The sequence below is a fragment of the Engystomops pustulosus genome, chromosome 6 (genome assembly GCF_040894005.1).
Source record: "Engystomops pustulosus chromosome 6, aEngPut4.maternal, whole genome shotgun sequence".
NCBI lineage: Eukaryota > Metazoa > Chordata > Amphibia > Anura > Leptodactylidae > Engystomops > Engystomops pustulosus.
Window position 1 is genome coordinate 7,994,168 of NC_092416.1, and position 21,404 is coordinate 8,015,571.

At 48.7% G+C, this 21,404-nt stretch overlaps 1 long non-coding RNA gene across 1 annotated transcript in view; it reads right to left on the reverse strand.

Moving 5' to 3' along the window:
- The window catches only part of LOC140134556 (uncharacterized), an 86,370-nt gene that overhangs the window by 12,262 nt on the left and 52,704 nt on the right, over positions 1-21,404 (reverse strand). The window contains exon 2 of the long non-coding RNA XR_011856358.1: positions 1,163-1,226. This is a non-coding gene — a long non-coding RNA (uncharacterized lncRNA). The remainder of the gene's footprint in view (positions 1-1,162; positions 1,227-21,404) is intronic.

Here is a 21,404-nt window from a genome sequence, read left to right on the forward strand (position 1 = left end):
ATGGGGGGATGCAGGGAGTGTGCCCACCCTGTGCCCACATTACACTAGTACGTGATGGCCCCTAGTAGTCTGGTCACTGTCTTTCCATAGTAAATGACAGGTCTCATCACTAGAGTCTGGTTGTATTCATGAGCACAGCACTAACCCCGCCTCCCCAGACACGCCCACACTAATGTAACAGGAAGAAATGTATCAGTGTCTCGCTGCAGAAACCTTTACAACCAAATCAGATTCCAAAAGTATAATAAAAGCTAAAATCCTATTGGTTGATGAGAATGAGGATAAGAGGCGGCACATCCGGATCCAAACAATAAGATGCAGGGGTGAGATTATTTCAGTGCAATATTTTGGTTTGAAAAAGCTGGTAATGCACCAAAGTAATCTCACCCCTGCAGCTGATTTTTTGGATCTGGATGTGACGCCTCCTTAACTTGGATACACAGACATGAAATAGATACATGTGGGATAGATAGGAGATAGATAGATAGATAGATAGATAGATATGAGATAGATAGGAGATAGATAGGAGATAGATAGATAGATAGATATGAGATAGATAGATAGATAGATAGATAGGAGATAGATAGATAGGAGATAGATAGATAGATAGATAGGAGATAGATAGATAGGAGATAGATAGGAGATAGATAGATAGGAGATAGATAGATAGAGAGATAGATAGATAGATAGATAGATAGGAGATAGATAGATAGATAGATAGATACATAGATAGATAGATAGATAGATAGGAGATAGATAGGAGATAGATAGGAGATAGATAGATAGATAGATAGATAGATAGGAGATAGATAGATAGGAGATAGATAGATATATAGGAGATAGATAGATATATAGGAGATAGATAGATATATAGGAGATAGATAGATAGATATGAGATAGATAGATAGATATGAGATACATAGACAGATAGATAGATAGGAGATAGATAGATAGATAGATAGATAAGAACATTTAGTACTACTTAATCTTGCTCGGAGATGATCTGATAATCTTACACATCCCACAATCCATAATGTTGTACAATGTTACGGAATGTTCCGCTTCCTGGTGCTGGAGTTTGGGGCCTGACAAACTTTTGTAGGAGAATCTATGTGAGCGTTCTGCCCTCTAGTGTTGGGCCTGGGAGCTGCAGGCCTCGTACCTGTGTGAGTGAGCGCTGCCTGCAGGACATTCCTGTACCGACACATCACAACGGATCTTCAGCTCTGTAAAGACAATGAAACAGAAGAGGGTGAGACTGTGTGCGATCGGACATCGTAGTGTAAGTGTATAGACTATGGGGCGCGCTATCCCCTTCTAGAAGTAATAGACGTTTCCTCCAGGCTGTGCTGCGCTGTCACACTGTGACGACACGGACACATTGTCAGACTGATGATCTGTAGATCCCTCCATATCTCAACTCCATGAACATCACATTTCATCATCGCATCAACAACACTAAAGGAGCACAGGCAGGGATCTCCTCATACAGATCCCTACATCTCCGCTCCTTACCACATGGAGATATAAACCTGTCCTAGTGCGGACACAAGGAGTTACCAGACCGGGCAGGACCGGGACATTGAGAAGACCTTCAGTGTCCTCCTCCAAGATACAAGAGGATGGAGCAAGCTGAGATATAAGGTTCTGTATGATGGTCCTCATACTGTACAGGAGCCACTGACTATCAGAACCAGTGACCCAAGTGTAACCTCCATGTCCTATGGGTAGAGGGAGCTGAGATATAAGGTTCTGTATGATGTGGTCCTCATACTGTAGAGGAGCCACCGACCATCCCTGACATGGAGGGAACACAAGGTCAATCAGAACCAGCGACCCAAGTGTAACCTCCATGTCCTATGGGTAGAGGGAGCTGAGATATAAGGTTCTGTATGATGTGGTCCTCATACTGTAGAGGAGCCACCGACCATCCCTGACATGGAGGGAACACAAGGTCAATCAGAACCAGCGACCCAAGTGTAACCTCCATGTCCTATGGGTAGAGGGAGCTGAGATATAAGGTTCTGTATGATGTGGTCCTCATACTATAGAGGAGCCACTGACCATCTGAACCCACGACCCAAATGTACCCCACATGCCCCACCTATAAAAGCAGGAGAAGCTGAGGTAGAAGGTCCTGCCTGACACCGGAGAACTTCTCTAACTCCTCGCTTGTCTGTGGCCTGGAAGAAACAATATTATCAACTGTGAGGGTCAAAGGAAGATTTATCATGTTCGTTCCCCTGGTTTGTCTGTGACATGGAGGGAACACCTTCACCATGGAAAAGATGTGTAGGGAGCACTGAACCATCCATGGAAGGTGTGGAGTAAGGAGCCCAACAAACATCTCCTTGTATCTCAGCTTCCTGGTAGGGCAGTAGAACACAGATGATACACTCGTCGTAACCAACGATTGTGATGCCCACTAGGATTATGGAGGTGGTGGATCTGATAGCACCCACCACGTCCCCCTCATCCAGGTAGAGGAAGCTGAGATACATGGTCATGTTTGATGGGATCTTCACCCTGGAGAGGTTCTTCAGCTCCCATTGTCCATCTGTGACTTGTAGGGATCACTGTTGTCACCTGAGGACCAGGTGTAGCCTCCATCTCCTTGTATCTCAGCTTCCCAGAGCAGATCATGGATGGTTGATGTTGATGCTTCTTATACGTTGACTACTAAGGTTATGGAGCAACAAGAGAAAGTTTCAAAAGACATCCTGACGTTCCAATAGTATGTGAACCCCAATTGTCATATCCTCAATCAGGCCTAGTAGACCCCCACATCTTCCCGTTATGCCGGCTATTGCCTTACATGTATGAGGCACCACAAACGGGTTCATTAGCCATCAAAATCCAAAAAATAAGTGCCCCCCCCCTCATATTTCCAGGGGAGGCACTACCCCAGGAGCCCCCACATCCTGCACGTTGTTCTGTAGCATCCGCTGTATGATAGTTTATTGGAAGTTGGTCCTCATCAGTGCGAATGTCATTAATTGGGAGACAGATTGGCTCGTTAGTGGCGAGCAGCGATCCAGCGGGATAATTAGCGATGCGCAGACTATGCTTGGCAGGAGCGCCAGGATAGCACGTAGTGTCTTTTATCTGCCGCACCAACAAATGGCTTTTCTATTTGTTATATTCATTGGCTCCATTGATCAAGATAAAGTCCAGAATAATGTCTCACTATCTGGGAGCCAGGAACTGCACCAGCAGCAAAGTGAGTGCAGCTCTGGGGTATAATACAGGATGTAACTCAGGATCAGTACAGGATAAGTAATGTCATGTATGTACACAGTGACTGCACCAGCAGCAGAATAGTGAGTGCAGCTCTGGGGTATAGTACAGGATGTAACTCAGGATCAGTACAGGATAAGTAATGTCATGTATGTACACAGTGACCGCACCAGCAGCAGAATAGTGAGTGCAGCTCTGGAGTATAATACAGGATGTAACTCAGGATCAGTACAGGATAAGTAATGTCATGTATGTACACAGTGACTGCACCAGCAGCAGAATAGTGAGTGCAGCTCTGGGGTATAATACAGGATGTAACTCAGGATCAGTACAGGATAAGTATTGTCATGTATGTACACAGTGACTGCACCAGCAGCAGAATAGTGAGTGCAGCTCTGGAGTATAATACAGGATATAACTCAGGATCAGTACAGGATAAGTAATGTCATGTATATACACAGTGACTGCACCAGCAGCAGAATAGTGAGTGCAGCTCTGGGGTATAATACAGGATGTAACTCAGGATCAGTACAGGATAAGTAATGCCATGTATGTACACAGTGACTGCACCAGCAGCAGAATAGTGAGTGCAGCTCTGGAGTATAATACAGGATGTAACTCAGGATCAGTACAGGATAAGTAATGTCATGTATGTACACAGTGACTGCACCAGCAGCAGAATAGTGAGTGCAGCTCTGGGGTATAATACAGGATATAACTCAGGATCAGTACAGGATAAGTAATGTCATGTATGTACACAGTGACTGCACCAGCAGCAGAATAGTGAGTGCAGCTCTGGAGTATAATACAGGATGTAACTTAGGATCAGTACAGGATAAGTAATGTCATGTATGTACACAGTGACTGCACCAGCAGCAGAATAGTGAGTGCAGCTCTGGGGTATAATACAGGATGTAACTCAGGATCAGTACAGGATAAGTAATGTCATGTATGTACACAGTGACTGCACCAGCAGCAGAATAGTGAGTGCAGCTCTGGAGTATAATACAGGATGTAACTCAGGATCAGTACAGGATAAGTAATGTCATGTATGTACACAGTGACTGCACCAGCAGCAGAATAGTGAGTGCAGCTCTGGGGTATAATACAGGATGTAACTCAGGATCAGTACAGGATAAGTAATGTCATGTATGTACACAGTGACTGCACCAGCAGCAGAATAGTGAGTGCAGCTCTGGAGTATAATACAGGATGTAACTCAGGATCAGTACAGGATAAGTAATGTCATGTATGTACACAGTGACTGCACCAGCAGCAGAATAGTGAGTGCAGCTCTGGAGTACAATACAGGATGTAACTCAGGATCAGTACAGGATAAGTAATGTCATGTATGTACAGTGACTGCACCAGCAGCAGAATAGTGAGTGCAGCTCTGGAGTATAATACAGGATGTAACTCAGGATCAGTACAGGATAAGTAATGTCATGTATGTACACAGTGACTGCACCAGCAGCAGAATAGTGAGTGCAGCTCTGGGGTATAATACAGGATGTAACTCAGGATCAGTACAGGATAAGTAATGTCATGTATGTACACAGTGACTGCACCAGCAGCAGAATAGTGAGTGCAGCTCTGGTGTATAATACAGGATGTAACTCATGGTCAGTACAGGATAAGTAATGTCATGTATGTACACAGTGACTGCACCAGCAGCAGAATAGTGAGTGCAGCTCTGGAGTATAATACAGGATGTAACTCAGGATCAGTACAGGATAAGTAATGTCATGTATGTACACAGTGACTGCACCAGCAGCAGAATAGTGAGTGCAGCTCTGGGGTATAATACAGGATGTAACTCAGGATCAGTACAGGATAAGTAATGTCATGTATGTACAGTGACTGCACCAGCAGCAGAATAGTGAGTGCAGCTCTGGAGTATAATACAGGATGTAACTCAGGATCAGTACAGGATAAGTAATGTCATGTATGTACACAGTGACTGCACCAGCAGCAGAATAGTGAGTGCAGCTCTGGGGTATAATACAGGATGTAACTCAGGATCAGTACAGGGTAAGTAATGTCATGTATGTACACAGTGACTGCACCAGCAGCAGAATAGTGAGTGCAGCTCTGGGGTATAATACAGGATGTAACTCAGGATCAGTACAGGATAAGTAATGTCATGTATGTACAGTGACTGCACCAGCAGCAGAATAGTGAGTGCAGCTCTGGAGTATAATACAGGATGTAACTCAGGATCAGTACAGGATAAGTAATGTCATGTATGTACACAGTGACTGCACCAGCAGCAGAATAGTGAGTGCAGCTCTGGAGTATAATACAGGATGTAACTCAGGATCAGTACAGGATAAGTAATGTCATGTATGTACACAGTGACTGCACCAGCAACAGAATAGTGAGTGCAGCTCTGGGGTATAATACAGGATGTAACTCAGGATCAGTACAGGGTAAGTAATGTCATGTATGTACACAGTGACTGCACCAGCAGCAGAATAGTGAGTGCAGCTCTGGGGTATAATACAGGATGTAACTTAGGATCAGTACAGGATAAGTAATGTCATGTATGTACACAGTGACTGCACCAGCAGCAGAATAGTGCGTGCATTGTCATTCTGCTGTGAGCTACTGACGGGTGTGGTTGTGTGCTGCTGAGCTCCTGCACCACCTGGAGCAAACCCAATCCACCCAGGCCTGCTCTCTCCTCCCCAGGGAGGGAGTGGGTTCTCTGGGATGAATCAAGCTGGAAAGTCCCAGGCTCCTGTCTCCCGGACCAGGCCGGCGGGGGGCAGGAGAATCCAGTTACCGGCCAAAACTGATGGCGTGAGAAGATCTGCCCGGAGCCAAGGACGCAGCGATGTGACCTCGGCTGCCACCCCCAAGACCCAGGGAAGCCGCAAGGTCTCCGGAACACAGAAGATCAAGGCAAGTGACATCAGCCTAAGTGCTCCTCCTGGAAAGCTGGATGTATGTGCGGGAAAGCTGGGTGGTTCAGCTGAAAAGCTGGGTGCTCACGGGGGTGTGCAAAAAGCATGGGGTGATCTTAAGGCCCGGGAGTCTGCTTCCATCTATGGCTCCCGGATTGCTGAGCACCTCCGTGAGTACGAGGAAGCTGGAAAAGCGCTGAGGAGGCTCCAGGAGGAGATAAGGGAGACCTTGGCCCTAGCGGGGGTGGCTACGCAGAGAAAGAAAAAGTCTGATCTTCTTAACACCATAGACAGACTAAAAGCCGAGGTCACCGCTCTGCAGGAGAAGCGTCATCTTATCCGTGAGCACAGCGGTCCGTTTCGTGAAAAGCTGGAGAATGACGCCCGGTTTGATGACATGCGCCAGGAGCAGCTGAGAAAGCTGAAGGGGCTTGAGATCCAGGCGGATGATGGCGATGATGAGGAGGATGAGGAAGACCTGCCGTGTCCGTCTGGTGGCCTGCACCAACACCAGCAGGCCTCGCACGACAGGCTGCCTGCGGAGCAAGCGCCATTACCATCAGGCTGCGGCTCTGCCAACCTGGAGGAGGAAAGTGATGACAGCGGCCAGGGGGGGGCGCTAATGGCTCAGATCCGTCAGCTTGAGTCCCCAGTTCACCTCCAGAACTTCTCCTTCGGCGATGATATGCCAGATGACGACCTAAAGAGAAAGAAGACGAGACCCAAGAAGACCAAGACGTCTCAGGAGGTGAATCTGGTGTTTCGTCCCCTCCCTGTTCCCTCCGGGCGGGCAGCAGTGCCAGCCTGTCGTGTAGGCCCCGTTGCCCAGCCCAGCACGAGTCCTGCAGTGGACCCGGTGCCAGGGTGCGGGGAGAGTGCAAAGCCACGTTCCATCATGGCGCAGAGCACCAGCCTTGTTTGTAGTAGCAAGGATGGTGCAGGGAAGGCATCGGCCGAAAGGCCGGACAGTGAGGGCGATCCAGCAGGTCCTGGTACTGTGCGCCGCCCCCTAGTGGGAGGGGGGGGTGGCCCAGTGCCAGGGGCAGTGGCGGTGGCTCCTGTGGCCCTTAGCGCTGTTGCTTGCTCCGGTGAGCAGCGGCAGTGTGATGGGGCTGCTGGGGCTTGTAGTGCGGCGCCTCCCAAACATCCCGTGCAGCCTGCAGAGAAAGGCGCAGAAAAAGTATTATTCTGTATTGGTGCATCAAACTCTGAAGACATAAAAGGGGCAAAAAAACTGTCTGGAGTCTGTAAGGACAAGAGGCCTCTACCACCAATCGAGCAGCGATGCTCAAACATCATAAAAACTGCTGGACAACAAGGGGTTAATGCCAATGAGGCAGAGGGCACAAATAAGATCGGGGTTGGAGCTGCCTCTTCTCAGGCTGTATCAGCTATGGAGGTGGCTCTACCCCCAGTGCCCAGTGACGCCGAGGCAACCCCAGGTCCTCCTGGCCCAGCTGGTGTGAGTGATGCAAGGAAGCGAGGCAGTATTGTACATAGTGTGGTGAATGTTGGGGTGGTGAATGGCGCTGAGGGGGATCCTGGTGTGAGTGCTGGACCATCTGCACCCCCAGTGGTGGCCGCTCCCATAAGGAGCTATGCGAGTGTCACCGCTGGGGCAAGTGGGGTTAACTCCTTGTCTCCTGGCTCTGGGAACAGCGTTTTGCAAAGGCGTCTTCTGGAGGCTCTCAGGAGAGGGGAAAAGTCAATCACTGTAGAGGGGAGAGAGGTTGATCTGTCCTTCTGGACAGACAGGCATGGCCTGGCAGCCTTCCAAGAGAAAAGGGGGGGAGAGACTGTATGGTCTTTACCCACAACTGGGCCCGGAGCTGCCCGTAGGAATGTGGTTCGTCTTCGCTGGAGGGGCAGTGACGCATGCCCACCCAGGTCAAGGGTGGTGGAGCTCCTCCTGAAGATGAACTTCAGGGCTAGTGACATCTTTGCCCTGATACATCCTTATGGTACTCCGGAGTTCGATGTCAGCTTTGTTCGGCCGGAGGGCTTAGAGCTCTTCTGGTCGAATTATGAGCTGGCAAAGAACGAGCCCGCATGGCGAGACTTTGCTGTGCAAGCAGTGTCTCGCCAAAACACAGTCAAGAAGGTGACCGTTTTGACCCGTAACGAGTCACTTTCTTGCATGGACATCATGACTTGGCTCAGTCGTTATGGTGAGGTTGTACAGGTACCTCAGAAAAACCGCGATGAATTTGGCATTTGGTCTGGAGCCTGGACCTTCATGATGAAGTTGAAGTGTTCAGGCGGCACAGTCGCCCACATTCCCTCTTCAGCCTTTCTTGGGCGAGACAGAATCCTGATTTTCTACCAGGGGCAGCCGAAGGTCTGTCACAGGTGCGGTGACCCCACACACTTTAGCGCCAGCTGCCAAGTGCAGAAGTGTGCGTTGTGTGGTGGGCTAGGTCATCTCGCTGCATCCTGTAAGGACATTAGGTGTAACCTGTGTGGTGAGCTCGGTCACCCTTTCAGCCGTTGTCCTCGCTCCTTTGCCAATGCGGTTGTGACCCCAGTGGAGGAGAGCCATGAGGTTGCTTCTGCTGGGGAAGGTACCAGCAGAGGTGGAGGAGCTAAGGGGCCTGTGAAGAAAAGCAAGAATAAGTCACCTTCTCAGTTGAGGCGGCTTGAGGCCAGACAAAAAGGGAGAGACCTGGGGAAGCCTCAGGTTGCTGGGGTGACCCTGGGTCCTTCCTCAGAGGCTGGTCATGCTACTGAGGCCCTGAGGGATGATGAGTTGGATGAGGAGGTCAGGAGGATGGAGCGCGAGAAAGGTGCCATGTCCTCCACGTCCTCCCATTATGAGAGTATGGATGAGGATAACAGGATTTGGCTAGAAAATAAGCGCAAGCAGAAAAAGAAAAAACGCGGCCTAAGGTACCTAAGGAAGGGAAAACTTCCTCCCCTCTGGTTGAGCTTTCCAACCGGTTCCTCACCCTCGATGAGATCGCCTCCTCGGGAAGAGAGGCTGAGGGTGGGGTTCTGGAGGTGGCGGCGGAGCAGCCTGCAGGGGTCGCCGAGTCTCTATCCTCTGGGGAAGCTGGGTCCTCAGAGTGGGAGACTGACTCAGAGTCAGGAGACAAGGACGAAGGAGAGGGTGGTCCGGGTGGGTCCTTGGGGGCCAGTAATAATATGGACACCACAATCTCATTAAAGAGAAGCTGCCCCAATTCTGAAGGTAAAAGGGAAAAGGGATCATCCTCAGAGGACAGTAGAGGGAAGGGAGGCAGTAAGAAAAAAGCCGTCTAACTCAATCACTCATGATGGCGGCACCCACTCCGTTGACGCTGGCGTCCATTAATGTCGCCAGCATTAAGTCTGATGCGGCTAGATTTGCGGCCTTTGATTTTCTCGGCCGTGTTGAAGCCGACATTTTATTTTTGCAGGAGACCAGGCTGCCAGATTTGGCGGCCGTGTTTAAAGCTAAGAGGGAATGGAGACACGGGCCTTCCTATTGGTCTCTTGCGGCCGAGCCGTATAGCGGAGTGGCGGTCCTTTTTACCGCGCCGGTAGAATGCCGACGAGTTATTGAGTTAGAAATGGGGAGGTGCCTGATCCTGGATGTCCTCATGAAGGGACAAGAACTGCGCCTAATTAACATCTATGGTCCCCAGTCCAAGTGGGACAGGAAGTGTCTCTTTATGAGGATCAAGCCCTACCTTTTTACAAGTCGGCAGGTGGTCTTTGGAGGGGACTTCAATGCTGTCACGAGGTCCCAGGATAGGGGAGGTTCCAGAGACAAGCTGACTTATGATAGCGTCGCTCTTAATAGCATAGCTAGTGAGGCTCGCCTGGTGGATGTCCACATCCGGCACACCCCAGGCCACGCGGGGTTCACCTATTATAGGGGTAGCTGCAGGTCTAGAATAGACAGGTTTTATTTAAAGGAGGAAGCCATTTCTTCAGCAGTGTCCGTTGTTGAGGTGGAGTTCTCCGACCACTGTCTAATTTTGTTTTCTCTGAATGTTACAGAGACCCCCCGGATGGGAAGAGGCTACTGGAAGCTCAATTCGTCTCTCCTGGAAGAAGCAGAGATAAGACAATCCTTTGAGGACTTTCTTCAGAGCCAGGTACCATTGCTGGGCCTTTGTAGCAGTAAGTCAGAGTGGTGGGAGATGCTCAAGAAAAGGGTGGCGAGATTCTTCCGCCAGCTCTCGAGCCTCAGGAGTCTGGACAGGTACCGCCTGTATCAGGGCCTGAGGAGGAAACTCGAGCATCTCGTCTCGACTGGAGGTAGTCGTGAGGACATCTCCAGAGTGAAATCCTTGCTGAAGAGGTGTCAGTACGATAGACACGCATCTTTGGTTTTTGAGAGGGATTACGGGAAATACCGCTCGCCCGACCCTTACAGAAACTGCAAGATGTCAGTGAATGGTAAAGTTGTCACAGGACTGGTTGACAGTACGGGATCCCTGAAAAGGTCCAGATCAGGGATTCTGGAGGTCGTCAGATCCTTCTACTCGCACCTCTTGGGCAGGAAGGATCTAGATCGGGATGTGATGTCGGCTTTCCTGGCTGAAACTGTCCCTGAGCCAGGAGTAGACCCCTCTCTTGATGTTTTGACAGAGATGATCAGGGAAGAGGAAGTCAGCCGGGCGATTGAAGGGCTCGCCCTCAAGAAATCGCCGGGTCCGGATGGCTTAACATCCGAGTTTTATAAGACCTTTAAGGACGCCTTGGTTCCCCTCTTGACTGAGGTATTCAATGAGTGTCTTTCCTCGGGCGCTCTGCCGAAGTCAATGAGGAGGTCTGCCCTGATCATCCTGTCAAAGGGTAAGGACCGATCTCGTATTGAGAACTGGCGTCCCATAGCGCTTCTCAATGCGGACAGAAAGGTTTTGGCAAAGGTGCTGTTTAATCGGCTGGTGCAGTTTGCGCCCCGGCTCCTTTCGGGGACCCAGCACTGCTCTGTTCCAGGCCGCAGTACATTTAGTGCTGTGCTTTGTGTTCGGGAGGCAGTGGAGCAGGGCAGGGCTGGTAACTGGAAGGGGTACTTGCTGTCCTTGGATCAGGCAAAAGCGTTTGATCGGGTTAACCACGAGTACCTCTGGTCTGTCCTTCTGAGGTATGGCCTGCCGGGGGAGTTTGTCAATTGGCTAAAGGTTTTGTACGCAGGGGCAGAGAGTTTCCCGCTTGTGAACGGTTGGATTGGCCGCTCTTTTGAGGTCGGGTCTGGTGTTCGCCAGGGTTGTCCTCTGAGCCCACTTTTATACGTGTTCGCGATTGACCCATTCCTTAGGAGGGTTGATCGTGGGCCGTTGGTGGGAGTCGGGATGGACCAGGCGGCACCGGAAGCCACTCTAAGGGTGGTAGCGTATGCTGATGATGTCACCGTTTTTGTGTCCTCGAGAGGGGAGGCGCAATGGGTGATGTCAGAGGTTGACCGCTACTCAGAGGCTTCTGGGTCCAAGATCAACCGGGATAAGTGTGAGAGTCTCTGGCTGGGAGAGGGGGATCCAGGCTTTGATCTCCCGGACACTCTTCCAGGGCCCCAAGACTCTGCCAAAGTTCTCGGCATCGAATTTGGCCAGGGGGATTACCCCATGCAAAACTGGGACGGCAGGCTTAAGATCGCCGCCCAGAAGGTGGACCAGTGGAAGGGTTGGTCTTTGACCCTCAGGGAAAGGGTGAACTTGATTAAAACTTACCTGCTCCCATTGCTGATATATCTGGGCAGTGTGTGCATGTTGCCAGAACCCCTCTGGACTCGGGTCTACAGTCTGTTCTTCCAGCTGTTATGGGGGAATAGGCTGAACCTAATCAAGAGGGAGGTTACTTACCGCACGAGGAGACAAGGAGGGTTGTGTATGGTCAACCCTGTGGTGTTCCTAGTGAATACCTTTCTTAAGATCAATATCGCAAACCTCTGGAAAGAGAGGGCTCCTCCGTGGGTATACTCCTGCAGGGGATGGTTTCGGCCTTTCTTCCAGGAATGGGAGACAGGAGGGCGAGTGAAGGATCTCCGTACACCACATGGGCATCTTCCGGCTTACGCTACCCCGGTTCTGAAGGTGATTCGCCGGTGGGGTCTGGGAATGTGGGAGATCAGGACCATGTCGAGGAAAATCCTTGACAAAAGGGTTCTGTTGACCCATTTCCAGAAGCCTCTGGCCCTCAGGGATTGCCCAAGTCGGGATCTTGGGGTGGGTTTAGGTCTTTTGAATTCCATCAGGATCCCCTTGAAGTTTTGGGACTTGACTTGGCGCTGCTTCCATGGAAAGCTGTGTGTGAGGGACAATCTGAAGTGTAGGAGCTCTGAGGAAAGGGGTTGTCCCCGGGAGGAGTGCGGTGGTCTGCTGGAGAGCATGGACCACTTCCTGCTTCAGTGCCCCTTTAACACAGAGGTGTACAACCGGGTGGGCGCTTCCATCCATTGGCCCGGGTTGGCCGGTCTCTCCTATGCGGAGTGGGCCTATGGAGCATTCAGAGGCCTGGGTGGCCGGGACCGCTGCACGTTATTCCTAGTTAGTCTAGTGGTCAGGTACCACACGTGGAACGCACGGTGTTTAGTATCGACGCAGCGTAAAATCCTCCCGGTGGTTGAGGTGGTTAGGAACATTCTGGGTGACCTGGTGAAGGTGCGCTCTCTGGAGTATGAGAGGCTGGGCACGGGGAGGGCCTCTCTCCTTTGGAGGGGGTTCTCCTTTAGTGTCCCTTAGTCTGTCATCTCCGCTCCTGGTGTTGGGCTGAAGCTGACACTGTAGATTTTTGTTTTGTATCTGAGGTTATAGTGATGTAGGGGCTTGCAGGCGCCGATCCTGGGCTTTATGTGGTTGGTTTGTTATATGTTGATATGTTTAATGTGTTTGTATTTTGTGTACAGTGTGTATTTATGTAGTTATAGTTAATGTGTATATAGCTTGGTTGGTTTTGGGGTGTTGGTGTTAGGGTGTTAGGTTGGGAGGGGGGTGGACGGGATTCGGACAATATGATCCTGGGCACTGGTCTGGACTATATAGCGCGGACTTTGGACGTTAGACCAGTGTCTGGGTGGGAGGGTGATGGGCGTGGGATTTAGTTAGTTTATATTTAATGTTTTTATTTCCTGTTTGTCTTTTTTTTGCTGTGTATCCTTTAGTTATTTATGGAAAAAAAAAAAAAAAAATTTATTATAAAAAATTATATAAAAAAAAAAAAAAAAATTAGGTGGTGGGATTGGGTGAAGGTTTTGTTTTATAATGCTGATTGTGTGGTGTGTGTGTGGCTGGGCCAGGAGATTTTCGTAAGTCTCTTTTAGTTTGTATTATTGTTTTGTTATTATTATTATTGTTTTGTTTTGCCAGAAGTTATGGCTTGATTTATGTTTATTGTTGTAATGTTTTTCATTTTTATATATAAAATAAAAGATTTACAGGATGTAACTCAGGACAGTACATGATAAGTAACGTCATGTATGTACACAGTGACTGCACCAGCAGCAGAATAGTGAGTGCAGCTCTGGAGTATAATACAGGATGTAACTCAGGATCAGTACAGGATAAGTAATGTCATGTATGTACACAGTGACTGCACCAGCAGCAGAATAGTGAGTGCAGCTCTGGGGTATAATACAGGATGTAACTCAGGATCAGTACAGGGTAAGTAATGTCATGTATGTACACAGTGACTGCACCAGCAGCAGAATAGTGAGTGCAGCTCTGGAGTATAATACAGGATGTAACTCAGGATCAGTACAGGATAAGTAATGTCATGTATGTACAGTGACTGCACCAGCAGCAGAATAGTGAGTGCAGCTCTGGAGTACAATACAGGATGTAACTCAGGATCAGTACAGGATAAGTAATGTCATGTATGTACACAGTGACTGCACCAGCAGCAGAATAGTGAGTGCAGCTCTGGAGTATAATACAGGATGTAACTCAGGATCAGTACAGGATAAGTAATGTCATGTATGTACACAGTGACTGCACCAGCAGCAGAATAGTGAGTGCAGCTCTGGAGTATAATACAGGATGTAACTCAGGATCAGTACAGGATAAGTAATGTCATGTATGTACACAGTGACTGCACCAGCAGCAGAATAGTGAGTGCAGCTCTGGAGTATAATACAGGATGTAACTCAGGATCAGTACAGGATAAGTAATGTCATGTATGTACAGTGACTGCACCAGCAGCAGAATAGTGAGTGCAGCTCTGGAGTATAATACAGGATGTAACTCAGGATCAGTACAGGATAAGTAATGTCATGTATGTACACAGTGACTGCACCAGCAACAGAATATTGAGTGCAGCTCTGGGGTATAATACAGGATGTAACTCAGGATCAGTACAGGGTAAGTAATGTCATGTATGTACACAGTGACTGCACCAGCAGCAGAATAGTGAGTGCAGCTCTGGGGTATAATACAGGATGTAACTCAGGATCAGTACAGGATAAGTAATGTCATGTATGTACACAGTGACTGCACCAGCAACAGAATAGTGAGTGCAGCTCTGGGGTATAATACAGGATGTAACTCAGGATCAGTACAGGGTAAGTAATGTCATGTATGTACACAGTGACTGCACCAGCAGCAGAATAGTGAGTGCAGCTCTGGGGTATAATACAGGATGTAACTCAGGATCAGTACAGGATAAGTAATGTCATGTATGTACAGTGACTGCACCAGCAGCAGAATAGTGAGTGCAGCTCTGGAGTATAATACAGGATGTAACTCAGGATCAGTACAGGATAAGTAATGTCATGTATGTACACAGTGACTGCACCAGTAGAATAGTGAGTGCAGCTCTGGGGTATAATACAGGATGTAACTCAGGATCAGTACAGGATAAGTAATGTCATGTATGTACACAGTGACTGCACCAGCAGCAGAATAGTGAGTGCAGCTCTGGAGTATAATACAGGATGTAACTCAGGATCAGTACAGGATAAGTAATGTCATGTATGTACAGTGACTGCACCAGCAGCAGAATAGTGAGTGCAGCTCTGGAGTATAATACACGATATCTTAGGGATGAACTCAAAAGACAAAACTCAAAAAGAGTGAAAAACTAGACACTCCCCACATCTGGTTTATATTTCAGTCTTTGAATACTCATAGTATTTCCCAGTAGATGTTGGGATCTGCATGGGGCACGGTGCTCTCCATACTCATCGGTTGTGTTTTGTCGCTGTGGTTTCCATGACGACTGGTATTTGGGATCTGACACATAATGTGATTGTACACTGGACGGATGAGCAGCGGCCATTGTTCTCCACATGAATCACTGGAGACTATTTATAACATCATCCACCATCGATGGTTCCTGCTGCTGCAATGAGGCCTGTGGAAATACTGGACGCTCAGCTAACTCTCTCTCCACTGGCCTCATAGCATGCAATGTAGTCAGTGGTCTCTGTGTGTATAGAGCAGGTTGGGTATTAGTCTGTTTGGCAGGGGTAGGGCATTCCAGAGAATTGGTGCAGCTCGGGGAAAGTCTTGGAGACAGAGTAGTGAGGAGTCCGAATTAAGGTAGAAAATAATCTAAGATCAATGGCAGATAAAAGAGCACAGGTAGGACAATAGAGAGAAGAGATAGGAAGGTGCAGCATTATGCAGAGCTTTGTGCATGAGGGTTATTATTTTAAACTGTACTCGGAAGGAGACGGGCAACCAGTGCAGTGACTGGCACAGACACGAGGCATCCGTAAAGCATTTGGTCTAAGACAAGTCTGGCTGCTGTATAAATAATAATAATACATTGGAAAGGAGAGAGTTTAGTTACAACTTTGACCTTGGCCTAATCCTTAATTCTGCCTGCCATGACCCATCTTGATCCTCGACTCTGCAAAGACTTCCACTGACCTCGGCTTGAACCACAACCGTCCTAGATATCTAACTGCCCTCACCTTGGCTTGATCCTCAAAACTGCCTTAACTCCACCTGTCATGACAGCATTTGATCCTCTACTTTGCCAGACTTCTACCTGCCCTTGGCTTGAACCTTAACCCTGAAGACATCCCACTGCCCTGACCTCGGCTTGATTCTCAAGTCTACCTGCCTCAACTCCGCCTGTCATGACAGGACTTGATCCTCTACTTTGCTAGACTTCTAACTGCCCTTGGCTTGAACCTTAACCCTGAAGACATCCAACTGCCCTGACCTCGGCTTGATCTTCAACTGTGCCATGACTCGGCTTAATCCTTGACTTTGCTAGAAGTCTACCTGCCCTGACCTATCCATGATCCTCAAATCTGCCGGCTATGACCTGGTTTTTATTCTCGACTCTGCCTAAAACTCCACCTTCCGAGATTTCTGCTTGATCCTTGACTCTAGAATGCCCTGACCTCAACTCTGCTAGACCTCTACCTGTCCTAACCTCGACTTGATCCTCAACTCTACCTGCCATGACTCAGCTCAAACCTTGACTTTGCTAGACTTTGCCACCTGCCCTGACCTTGGCTGGATAATCCTTACCTAGACTTCCCAGGCCTACTCTGAAACATAGCAAACTCATGACCATTGTGTTGTTGAAGTCTACATTCCCGTACAGGGAAGAAGGGTGAAAACCCACCGGTCCAAGAGAAATGTCCGATGCCAAATAGTTAGGAGGCACTTGTGGCTCCACGACCCTCTGCTCATTACAATTACTTTGACGTTTATACACAAAACCTCGGGAAATTGTGATTCAAGATGCATTCTGAAGACAACGTTCCTGATTTCGACACAGAAGCTAAATTCCACCTCCAGAAAGTTATGATGAGCAAACCCGAGGACAGCATCAAAGTACAAAGAAGAACCGGTCCAAACCGTTTTCTCTATCAGAAGAGTTTTCAAAATATACATATAATTATCTTAATAGCTGCTGACGGGTCTCCCATCGTGGGGCAGGAACTGATCGGTGGACTGAGACGGCCCCCATGACATTGGATTCTCAGTAGCTGAGCAGCACTGATAATCCTGTCCTTTACGTTGAAATGACATTTACAGTGCAGGACTGTAGTGATTTAATGGTGGACAGTCACTCTATTATGCCTTTGCAGCCTTCTTCCCCTATACAACCGCTATCCACTGCGCCCAGTGCTGACTATATGCTCGGGACCCGGCACGACCTGGTATGGGAAGGAATCTGGAGAAGAGCCGGAGCTCAAAGAGAAAGTCCAAGACCAAAGAGAAAGTTGTTGTGAATAGCGTCCATAGTGCATGTGACTTGTGTCAGTGACCCAGAACGCTGCCCCCTACGGGAATGTGTGGGAGACCATGGGCACGTCCCACCCCTTAAAGCCCTGCTCATCCCGGTTCAGAGTAGATGATGCCACAACTACTGTGACCACTGTCAGATTCCACCCTGTTCTACTGTGACATCACAGAGCAGTCATATTATCACACAGCATTTACCAGCTCCTGTATCCTTGGCAAGTGGGTGCCCTTTACACACAGACCTGTATCCAAGACAAGGGGACGTCCTCTACACCTAGACCTGTATCCATGACACGAGGACGTCCTCTACACCTAGACCTGTAACCATGACAAGGGGGCATCCTCTACACCTAGACCTGTAACCATGACAAGGGGGCATCCTCTACACCTAGACCTGTAACCATGACAAGGGGGCATCCTCTACACCTAGACCTGTAACCATGACAAGGGGGCGTCCTCTACATCTAGACCTGTAACCATGACAAGGGACGTCCTCTACACCTGTAACCATGACAAGGGGCGTCCTCTACACCTCCACCTGTAACCATGACAAGGGGGTGTCCTCTACACACAGACCTGTAACCATGACAAGGGGCGTCCTCTACACCTCCACCTGTAACCATGACAAGGGGGTGTCCTCTACACACAGACCTGTAACCATGACAAGGGGGTGTCCTCTACACCTAGACCTGTATCCATGACAAGGGGGTGTCCTCTACACCTAGACCTGTAACCATGACAAGGGGGCATCCTCTACACCAAGACCTGTAACCATGACAAGGGGGTGTCCTCTACACCTAGACCTGTAACCATGACAAGGGACGTCCTCTACATCTAGACCTGTAACCATGACACGGGGGCATCCTCTACACCTGTAACCATGACAAGGGGCGTCCTCTACACCTCCACCTGTAACCATGACAAGGGGGTGTCCTATACACCTAGACCTGTATCCATGACAAGGGGGTGTCCTCTATACCTAGACCAGTAACCATGACAAGGGACGTCCTCTACATCTAGACCTGTAACCATGACACGGGGGCATCCTCTACACCTGTAACCATGACAAGGGGCGTCCTCTACACCTCCACCTGTAACCATGACAAGGGGGTGTCCTATACACCTAGACCTGTAACCATGACAAGGGGGCGTCCTCTACACCTACACCTGTAACCATGACAAGGGCGCGTCCTCTACACCTACACCTGTATCCATGACAAGGGGGTGTCCTCTACACTTAGACCTGTAACCATGACAAGGGGACGCCCTCTACACCTAGACCTGTAACCATGACAAGGGGCGTCCTCTACACCTAGACCTGTAACCATGACAAGGGGGAGTCCTCTACACCTAGACCTGTAACCATGACAAGGGGGCGTCCTCTACACCTAGACCTGTAACCATGACAAGGGGTGTCCTCTACACCTAGACCTGTAACCATGACAAGGGGGCGTCCTCTACACCTAGACCTGTAACCATGACAAGGGGGAGTCCTCTACACCTAGACCTGTAACCATGACAAGGGGGCGTCCTCTACACCTAGACCTGTAACCATGACAAGGGGGAGTCCTCTACACCTAGACCTGTAACCATGACAAGGGGGCGTCCTCTACACCTAGACCTGTATCCATGACAAGGGGACGTCCTCTACACACAGACCTGTAACCATGACAAGGGGGCGTCCTGTACACCTGTATCCATGACAAGGGGACGTCCTCTACACCTAGACCTGTAACCATGACAAGGGGGTGTCCTCTACACCAAGACCTGTAACCATGACAAGGGGGAGTCCTATATACCTAGACCTGTAACCATGACATCCTAATACACCGGCACTAGTCCTCATCCTGATACACCAGCACTAGTCCTCATCCTGATACACCGGCACTAGTCCTCATCCTAATACACCGGCACTAGTCCTCATCCTAATACACCGGCACTAGTCCTCATCCTAATACACCGGCACTAGTCCTCATCCTAATACACCGGCACTAGTGCTCATCCTGATACACCAGCACTAGTCCTCATCCTAATACACCAGCACTAGTGCTCATCCTAATACACCGGCACTAGTCCTCATCCTAATACACCAGCACTAGTGCTCATCCTAATACACCGGCACTAGTCCTCATCCTAATACACCGGCACTAGTCCTCATCCTAATACACCGGCACTAGTCCTCATCCTAATACACCGGCACTAGTCCTCATCCTAATACACCGGCACTAGTCCTCATCCTAATACACCGGCACTAGTGCTCATCCTAATACACCAGCACTAGTCCTCATCCTAATACACCGGCACTAGTCCTCATCCTAATACACCGGCACTAGTGCTCATCCTAATACACCAGCACTAGTCCTCATCCTAATACACCGGCACTAGTCCTCATCCTAATACACCGGCACTAGTCCTCATCCTAATACACCGGCACTAGTCCTCATCCTAATACACCGGCACTAGTCCTCATCCTAATACACCGGCACTAGTGCTCATCCTAATACACCAGCACTAGTGCTCATCCTAATACACCGGCACTAGTGCTCATCCTAATACACCAGCACTAGTGCTCATCCTAATACACCAGCACTAGTCCTCATCCTGATACACCGGCACTAGTCCTCATCCTGATACACCAGCACTAGTCCTCATCCTAATACACCAGCACTAGTCCTCATCCTGATACACCAGCACTAGTCCTCATCCTGATACACCAGCACTAGTCCTCATCCTGATACACCAGCACTAGTCCTCATCCTGATACACCAGCACTAGTCCTCATCCTAATACACCAGCACTAGTCCTCATCCTAATACACCAGCACTAGTCCTCATCCTGATACACCAGCACTAGTCCTCATCCTGATACACCAGCACTAGTCCTCATCCTGATACACCAGCACTAGTCCTCATCCTGATACACCAGCACTAGTCCTCATCCTAATACACCGGCACTAGTGCTCATCCTAATACACCAGCACTAGTCCTCATCCTAATACACCAGCACTAGTCCTCATCCTAATACACCGGCACTAGTCCTCATCCTAATACACCGGCACTAGTGCTCATCCTAATACACCAGCACTAGTGCTCATCCTAATACACCAGCACTAGTCCTCATCCTGATACACCAGCACTAGTCCTCATCCTGATACACCAGCACTAGTCCTCATCCTGATACACCAGCACTAGTCCTCATCCTGATACACCAGCACTAGTCCTCATCCTGATACACCAGCACTAGTCCTCATCCTAATACACCAGCACTAGTCCTCATCCTAATACACCGGCACTAGTGCTCATCTTAGGACAAGTTAATCAAAAGCCAACTCTTTGGAGAAGACAACAATATATATAAAAACTAAAGAGAAAAACTCAACTGGGAAGATGATAGATGGTCTAAGTAGTGGGCATGAAATCTACCAAATTTGTCAACTTCCATAAAGCAGCATTTCTAACAGTGCAATAACCCATGGTATTTGTAGTACATCCACGGCATCCGAGCTTGTGATACAAAAAGCTTCACTGATAACATATTTATAAAGGAAAGATATATGAATGACTGTAACACCTTCACATTTTCATAATATCACATGGAGAAATCAACCAAAAATTATCTGCAACCTGAGGGAAGGGATGGGCTACGATAGGTGATAAGTTGTAGATCAGGGGAGATCCGGTTGACCCCACCTAGTCAAGTGAGCGTGGGTTCATTGCACAGTGATCACATAGACTTTCTTCAGGACTGCCGGAGGGTGAATGAACACTCTGCTAGTCTGCTAGGACTATTCTGAAATTTTGGGTGGAGAGCACTAATTTTGTACACAGAATGTGTTTCAGGAGGCCAAATTCCATCTAACAACCAAGGTCCATGTGCCAGACGAATTCCTCTGGACTGTGGACATGACTATGTAGACTCAATCTACTCAATGCAGTACAAGGTCTTTATCATAAGTCATTAAGATGTAGTCAGTTCCGTTCATAGGGTCTTGTTAGGTCCCGGCATTGTAGCCGGGCCAACCAAAACGGACCTTACTTTGATGTTACTCCAGATTTGCAGCCTCTTAAAATAGTGAAGTTTTTGTTGGTTGAACCTATGTTGACTGAAGTCAAAAGTTCATCGGATCTCGGTT